This window comes from Empidonax traillii, unplaced genomic scaffold, assembly GCF_003031625.1.
Source record: "Empidonax traillii isolate 1590-97213 ecotype Southwest subspecies unplaced genomic scaffold, ASM303162v1 scaffold91:size2966241, whole genome shotgun sequence".
NCBI classification, from domain to species: domain Eukaryota; kingdom Metazoa; phylum Chordata; class Aves; order Passeriformes; family Tyrannidae; genus Empidonax; species Empidonax traillii.
Window position 1 is genome coordinate 1,426,314 of NW_020955284.1, and position 7,108 is coordinate 1,433,421.

The following is a 7,108-nucleotide window of genomic DNA, read 5'->3' on the forward strand; positions in this document are numbered from 1 at the left end:
AAAAAAAAAAAAAAAAAAAAAAAAAAAAAAAAAAAAAAAAAAAAAAAAAAAAAAAAAAAAAAAAAAAAAAAAAAAAAAAAAAAAAAAAAAAAAAAAAAAAAAAAAAAAAAAAAAAAAAAAAAAAAAAAAAAAAAAAAAAAAAAAAAAAAAAAAAAAAAAAAAAAAAAAAAAAAAAAAAAAAAAAAAAACGCATACACACAAAAACAAACAACCCCCCCAAAAAACAAACAACAAAAAAAACCCCTCACAACAGAAAAAAGAAAAAAAAAGAAAAAAGGGAAAAAAAAAGATAAAAGGTAGAAAAAGAAAGAAGAAAGGAAAAGGAAAGGAGAAGAGGTGGGGCAAAGGGTCAACAAGGAAAAGAGGGAAATTTTATATATAAATTATATATAACATAATGTTATGTTATATCCAGAATGGTGAGAATTGTCCTCTTTTTTTATCCAGAGACTCAAGGTAACATTGGTGATTTAGAAGGGAGTAAAACTGCAGTCCTCCTTGGACACCAGTGCTTTCCTGTTTGGGCTTAGCTCACTTCCCAGCATCCACCAGTTTCATATTTAAATCTGACTCCAAAATGGGGCAGGATATCCACATGATCCCATCCCTGAGGGGACATGGGGGCCACGGATTGTCCCCACTCAGGGTGGCTGCTGGTGGGGGTGAGCCCAGGGATTGCTGCATCCCTACAGCCAGGTCCTGAGGGACACCACTGCAGCCAGCCAGCAACACCCCAGCTTTCCAGGGCCCAGCATAACTAGAGCATCCCAAAAATGCAAATAGGATGATGTGCAAACCAGCCATTCTCCAGGACAAACCTGGTCTTCCCAAAGCCAACCAGCAAAGCAAAGGCTCCTCCTCTGCTGGGAAGGGGTCGGCACTGCCCATGCCCCCATCAGCCACGGTATTTAATTTAAATAAAATCCAGCCTCAATAAACCACACCAAATCCTACAGGTAGGAAATCTCCCCAACAGCCCAACCTGCCTTTTCTCACCCACTACTCACGATCACTTGATTACGGTTAAATCCCCTTTGGCGTACCTGTAACAAGTGACGACGGTGCTCACCGTGAATGGAGATGGATAAAGACTCCCCAAAATCCAAATTCAGGGTCTTGCCTGCTCCCCATGTCCTGGAGGAGGATGCTGACATCAGAAAGACCTAATTAAGCTCTGCTGCCACGCCATGGCACCGCACATGCCAAACGATGCTGTAGGAGCCCTTGAGCAAGACGAAGATGGGGTTGCGATTGCAGGGAAACCACTCCAAAGAAAAACGCTGCCCTCAGCGGCCCCATGGACATGGAAAAAGGTATTTGGGCAGCTGGGGAGCGGCTTTCTGAGGAGTTCGACTTTGCACATCATTACAACATCGTCGAAACGCGAGGAAATTTGGGGATGAAAGCTTTAAACCCTCAGATGCGGCTCCCATCTAGGCAGAACGTTAAACTTGTCCTTAAACCAAATTTCTTTCATCTTGCCACGTTATTGTACTATCCTAGAAAAAGAGCCAACTATTTTACATTGGAAAAGGTTAAAAAGGAAAAGGCTTCCAGAATGAAAGGATCTAATTTTCTTATTTTCCCTGGGGAAAATAAGATCCCTATATTCAGAGCACTCCTTTGGCTTTAGCTGGGATCCGCTGACTGGACGGCTCATCGCACAACAAGGAATTATCTCCTTCTCACCAGTTTTAAGCACAAAAAGTTTTAACGTGGAAAAGATTTGAAAAACGGAGTTTGCACACCAATTTAAATCTAAAACACCTCACGCCCGAGTCACAACTGTTGTATCCTTTTCCTCTCTCTTCTTCTCCTCCCACCCTCCATCTCCTTTTGTTGTTCCCAGATTTAAAGATCAGCCAGCTCTATTTGTTATCTAGCCTTAATATCTGGGGTAAAAAGGGGTCGGTGGGGAAGCAGGAAAAAGGAGAGATTGGCCTGCATCCCTGTTAAAACCCAGGAGCGGACAGCCAGCTTTCCTCTGGCATCGCCTTTCAAAGCCCATGCCGCAGTCAGCATATTGAATATTTAATGTCCTGATGAGCATTTCCACCTGCTGACACAGGCAAAGTGACAGAACAATACACGCGCTGGAACAAGATCATCAATTGACTCCCCAGTCGGTCTGCCGGGTCAGGCAGTTAAAAAAAAATAATAATATAAAATAATCTGTCTGTCTTTCTCCCCCGCCTTGGCCGGGGTCACACACTGTTCCTCTGAGAAGGATTCCCACCTGAAATACATACTTCTTTACATTCCATAGCTTGCCAGGTTCATATGGGCATATAAAGAAGTATGTCTCTCAAGCAGGTAGTTTCAATATGCGCATTTATATGGTCACAGGAGGAAAAATAACGCTGATTTACAATTTACATCCTGAGAGTGAGTTACGGCTCAGTTCAAACCAGCAGACTTTCCTCCTGCCCAGCCCATGTGCAGACACACACCCCCCAGCTCCCGATCCTCGCCGGTAATGCTGGGCTGAACCCTCAGCAGATGATGGATTTTGGATCCTGGGAAAGGGGAACTGCATAATTCACTGGACACAAAGCAGCAAATGTCCAGTGGCTGCCCTGGCAGGGGCTCTTTGAGACGTAAAAGACACAGAGTAAAAGCCAGCCTCCCACTCCACCTAAAAAGTAGGTGTTTCATTCAAAATCATGAACTTTCAGCATTTAAAAAAAGACCATAACGTGGTTTAGAGGAAAGGCTTTGCTGTATATGCATACAGGTACCATTTCAGACAAAGCCATGTGGGAGAAAGTTACATAGAGATGAATTCCCAATTGCCTGCATCCTACAATTTGGAAGCAAAAAGCCAATTTGTTTTCAGAAAGCCCAAAATCAAATGGCCATCTACTGATTTACAAACTGACACCGGGAAGGACTGTTCCATTTGCCAGAGTAAGAGAACTCATCAGCCCCAGACAAGCGATTGCTTTATCAGTAAGTAGAGATTAAAGCATAGGAAGAAGAAAGCATCTTACCTACTGAATCCAATGATTTTTCCCCTTCTGGTCACTGGAAGTGAGACACTACCCCGCAGACAACCAACCCCCAAAAGATAGCACAAGCCTTTCGGGGAGATCAGGGCGTTAAAAGCAAAAAAATAATTAAAAATTGCTCCTAATAACTCATCCGGTTGAGCTCCACGCCAGCTAAGGGGCTTTGGGAAGACCTGCAGACATAAAAGGCAGCCAAGGCGAGGTTCTGGGAGCTCGGGCCAAAGTCTTCCCGAGTTCTTCCCGCAGCCCCCCGTGGGCTGCGCTCCCCGCACGCCGCCGCACTGTGCACCCGTGGGGCTCGGTCCCGCACGCAGCCCTGGCTCTCTCTCCCCCTCTCCCTCGCCTCCTCGCAGCCGTGCTGAGCTTTAAAGCTCCCTGAACAATGTGGGCCGAGTGGCAGGGCTGCGATCGCCGCCCGGGCTGAATGGGAGACTATAATGGGCAGGATTTAGGCAGGAGCGCGGCGGAGGTCACGCCGGGCGCTGCCTGCTCGCTCAGCAGGGCGGGCAGGGTCCCTCACATGCGCCCGCCGCCCCTCGCCCGCCGCTGCCCACGATCGATACCAATTTACAGGCAAATGGGGAATGGCTGCCTCCGTGTTAATGAATTTTACCGTTTCTCACAGTCTTCTAATGAACCCTTTAAAGAGGGTTTAAGTAAACTTAGCAAGTGGCAAACTAAGCACTTTGGAATACCTAATTGCATCGATGCTTTTGGCTGCTTTTTTTAAAATATCACTGCCAGCTGGGGAGTAAATACTTCCCTGCTCCCCATCGACTTCCAGCACCACTGAAAAGCAAAGGCCGCATGGAGCCAGGGTGTAAATCCGCTGTGCTCAGCCCCAACCCCCAAAATGGCTTTACACCCCTCATGCAGTGCTGGCACATGCCTAGGTCCTGGCTCTGTGCAGCTTCCCCCTCATTCCCTGAGTTTGTTGCCTGTTTTAATCATTATTATTTGTCTGAGTTAAAGGCAAATTTCAACCTTTAGTTTGGATTAAGGGGAAGAGAGATGGAGCTGTGGCACTGGTGTAATGCATGACTGCAGTGAAATTAAAGCAAAGGGAGAGCTGAGGAGTATGAGGGAAAGTCTGACTGCCTCAGATTATTAAAAAAAAAAAAAAAAAAAAGAAGAAGCCCAAAAAACCCAAGAAAAATCAAAGTGCTGGTGATGGGGTGTTGCACAGCCATGGTATTGAATTTCTTTCAGACCAACAGCAGGAGAACAGCTACTGGACTTCTTGGACCACTAAACACCTGCACCTCATACCCAATTTGATTTCTTCAAATGCATTTGACATGGGCTGTCCTGAACAGTCCCCAACTTCTGCAGACAAGTAGGACAGTGACTGCCAACTGCTAAAGCAGGTACTATGTAAGAGATAAAAAAATGACCTTTTAGATCCTTACTCGAACTGAGGACGATGACACAACCACAGCAGCAAAGTTTGTCCCGGAGATTTAAAATTGCTTTGAGGTCGTGGGTGGAAGCTCATGCTTTCCGGGGTTGTGCCTTTTGGTGGAGAAGCCAGTAAATGGTGTGATGGTGTTTTTAATGTGACATCAGAGGCACCCTGTGGATCCCATCTTCCAGCCACCACCAGGATTAAGTAGTGGTGGGTGAACATAATCCACCATCCTCGACCCACCTGGGCTTGCTGAGCTCCTGTGCTTGCTCTTGGCCAAAAAGCATGCGCAATAAAACTGTTGCTGTTCTGGGGAGAAAAATGGATGGAGACCTGGATCGTGCAGAGGGAAAGGGGCAAAAAAAGGGGAGGGAAGGGCCTGAGGCATTGCCTGGAGACAGAAGGGGAAAGAGGATGGTGAGAGACATGGAATACAACGTGCTGTATATTATATCCCTGCTCTGCCCCAGGCACTGCTCAGGTCCAAGTAGCAAAGTCAAATGGAAGATGTGCAGCACAAAACTTTGGGGACTTTGAAGACAGCCTGTATCTAGGGCTGGGCACCGGAGAAGGGACACACAAGCGGGGCCGAGGTGGAGGCATGTGCTGGCCACAGTGCTGCCTGTGGCAGAGAGACTGAGCTCAGACCTTGGGAGCCACAGACACAGCCACCTGCTCGAGAGGAACCCAGCAATTAAACTGACAGCACAAATCACAGATTTCTGCCTATACAATTACACATGACTGCTGAGTGCACGCTCCCTGTGGCACAGACATATATACCTGTATCCATACTCTACACACAGCCTGGAGATGTGTTGTACCTGGATGATAAGTTACACCTGCTTATATATGGCATTTATATACCTATGCATAAAGATGCGTAAAATATCCATATGCGTGCTATAAAACAAACCTAAATCTATGTGTGTATGCACCACAGTATCCATCTCACAAAACTGATGTCTATATATTCCTGTGACTAGGTATCACCACTATCATATAAAATATAATGACCATAGTCAACTCTGAGCTGCAGAAGCAATAACAGACAATTGATGCTACACTTCATGTAACCTGAATTCCAAACCCTTGCAGGAAAGCCTAACTTCTCCTCCTCCTCCCCATATTCCCTTTCTGATGGTCCACAAACCACGAGCCTGTAATTAATACTCATTTCTCGGCATTTTAACAGTTAATCACCACAGCATTGAGATCATTGCAAGTTAGGCTAAGTTTAACCACATTTCACCCTTTTGCTCTGCCTGGTATCAGCTCATAGCACTAGTTTGTTGCAAATAAATAAATAAAACCCCAATCCCCCCAGGTGTCATTAGCCAGCCTGTGTCTGAATTAGGCATTTAAAGGCCGGTTTAACCTTGCAGAACGGTTGCATGTCAAAGTTCTAACATTTCAGTTCAGATTATTCTAGTGCACTGCTTGCTCTGCAGTTTGTTAGTTTTTTTTTTTTTAAATGCGGAGTATGCCACAGCAGAAAAAAAAAAAAAAAGGGGGGGGGGGGAGGAGGTTTCCTAACCGATCCACAGATTAAACACACATCCAGCACACCCCACACAGATACACACACACACACACACACATTTGCCGGATGCAGAAGCCCACATTTAAGTCCCTGGGTAAGTTGGATGGGCACTCAGTCCTGCATTGGCCAGGGAAAGTGTTTAAACCAAGCTGAGCTGGTAGCACTTAAAGGCAAGGCAGGGAGCAGAGAGGGGTAAAAAAAAAAAAAAAAAAAAAAAGAGACATACCAGTTAGGAGCTTCTGTTGCAGCAGAGGACTCACCAGAGCACTAGCTGAAAGCTGAATCAGCTTTCGAGAGTTAGGGATGCATAGAGGAGGGTCATGGAATCACAAGGTAATAATGCGCTTCATGCTGCAGCCGTCAGCCTTCTCCTTATAGCCAATCTCTAATGCAGGAAGGGAACAGAGAGCAGGCCCAGGGATGGGATTAGTCCTCACTTGGAGAGAAGAAAAAAAAAAAAAATTAAAAAAAAAAAAATCACCAGGCAAACCCTCCCCTCCCACCCACCCTTACCTCGCCCCCGCCGCCCGGCACCGCCACAACTCCATCCCTCCATCCCCGTCGCTGCACCGCATCGCAGCGCGGTGCCGCGGGGTGCGGGGAGGCAGCGCGGTGCCGCGGGGGCTGCGCGGGGCGGGCGGGGAGCGCGCTCGGGCAGCGCCGCGGCCAGCCGGGGGTTAAGGAGCAGCCACGGTGCCCGCCCGGATTGCAGCACACCTTGATGCGAGAGGCTGCGCCGGCACAAGTGCCTGCGGCCCCCCCCCCATCCCTTCTCCTCCTCCTCCTCCTCCTTCTCACATCCCCCCCCCCGCCTCGCCCCGGGGGTCAGCCCGGGCTGGGGGTCAGGCTGCGGGGGGATGCACAGGGCTGGGGGGGGGGGGTGGAGGGGGGATTTGGTGGAGGGAGGGGGGAGCTCTGGTCAGGACGCGAGTCCACCTTTCTAGTGCTTATATACCCAGCGAAGCATCCCAAACACGCACCCCCGGGCGCGCGGCCCCTGCTCCTGCTCTTCCCTCCCTGACCATATTTAGTCAACCACGGCAAAAAATAGCCCGTCAGCTGGAGCCTGCCGAGCAGGGCTCGGAGTTCAATCGCTCCTCGCAGCCCATTGACTACTGGTCCTGCAGGGTCCTGACTCTGCCTTTTTTTTCC

The 7,108-nt window shown here is 47.8% G+C and overlaps 1 long non-coding RNA gene across 1 annotated transcript in view; it reads right to left on the bottom strand.

Moving 5' to 3' along the window:
• The window catches only part of LOC114056422, a 25,873-nt gene extending 19,151 nt beyond the window's left edge, over positions 1-6,722 (bottom strand). Inside the window, exons 1-2 of the long non-coding RNA XR_003570999.1 lie at positions 6,674-6,722; positions 6,183-6,392 (exon numbers count right to left, since the gene is read on the bottom strand). This is a non-coding gene — a long non-coding RNA (uncharacterized LOC114056422). The remainder of the gene's footprint in view (positions 1-6,182; positions 6,393-6,673) is intronic.
• Positions 6,723-7,108: the final 386 nt, after the last annotated feature.